Genomic DNA, 1,214 nt, shown 5'->3' on the forward strand with positions numbered 1-1,214 from the left:
TCTCTCTCTTGGTCTTTTTGGGCACCCACAGCTTCGGGGGTGACCGTTCTGCTGCTGCCTGATCTCTTCCAGCCCCTTTAGACCAGGCGTCAGCAAATCTGGCTGCAGACAGAATCCGCTGTGCCACGGCCACAGTGTTGTGTAACTGCGGGAGAAGCCGCCGCGCCCCCACGCCTAAGATGCTTACTGTGTGACTCTTTATGGCTGTACAGAAGAAGTTTGCCAGCCTCTTCCTGAGACCTCACCCACACCTGTGAGGTTGGTATCTACAAATCTCCTCCTTGAATGAGTCTCAGTTGAGTGTGCCAAGGGCTGCCCATGGGACCCTGGCAGATGCTCACCCACCATTGTGACACCCCGTGAGGTTGGCGTTATTGTCCCCATCTTGCAGATGGGGAAATGGAGGCACAGAAGGGCGAAACACTAGCACGGAGCAAGTCACAGACTCAGTGAGGGGTGGGGTCGGGATCCAAACGCCGGAGTCCAAGGTGTGGTCACCAGTGCGCCGCAGCCCCTCCTGACCCGAGGGTTCATTCTTAGGACATTTGTGCCAAGGAAGCCTCCCGCTCACAGCTGCTCAGCCAGAACACCATGGACAGTGCTCAGGGTGTCAGGATAACGACTCAGTTTTCTTCCTTTGCAGCCTTTTTTTTTTTGCAGTTTTTGGCTGGGGCTGGGTTTGAACCTGCCACCTCCGGCATATGAGGCCAGTGCCCTACTCCTTTGAGCCACAGGTGCCACCCTCCCCTTTGCATCTTTGCTTGGGGCCCCCTGGATTGACACATGTCTGTTCAAGTGTCTCTGCTGGGCCAGGCACTGGTTTTACAGCCTGGCCTCTGGGAAGAAGCCTCCTTTGTGGATTTCTGAATTTTTGTAGCAGGCAGGGTCCCTGAGGCCTGTTCGTGTCAGCAACCCTTCTCTTCCTTCCCAACCTCTCTGTGTGTTACCACCAGGGAGTGGGGCCACTGGGCCAGGCTGGGACTCTGACCGGCCCCTGTGAGCCAGCGCAGACCCCAGGGCACCACTGAGCTATTTCCTCATCTGGGAAGAGCTCCTCCCCCCGGCTGGAGGGATTTTAGTAGGCACAATTGTCCATCTCTCTTGCGATCATTGAATTAGTGCCCTCATTCTCTCCTGTTAGTCGCCAGTGGTTCTCCACCAGGGGTGGTCTGGTCCTCAGGGGATGTTTGGCCGTGTCTGGAGACATTTTTGGC

This window comes from Otolemur garnettii, unplaced genomic scaffold, assembly GCF_000181295.1.
Source record: "Otolemur garnettii isolate 467f Iridium unplaced genomic scaffold, OtoGar3 scaffold00185, whole genome shotgun sequence".
Lineage (NCBI taxonomy): Eukaryota > Metazoa > Chordata > Mammalia > Primates > Galagidae > Otolemur > Otolemur garnettii.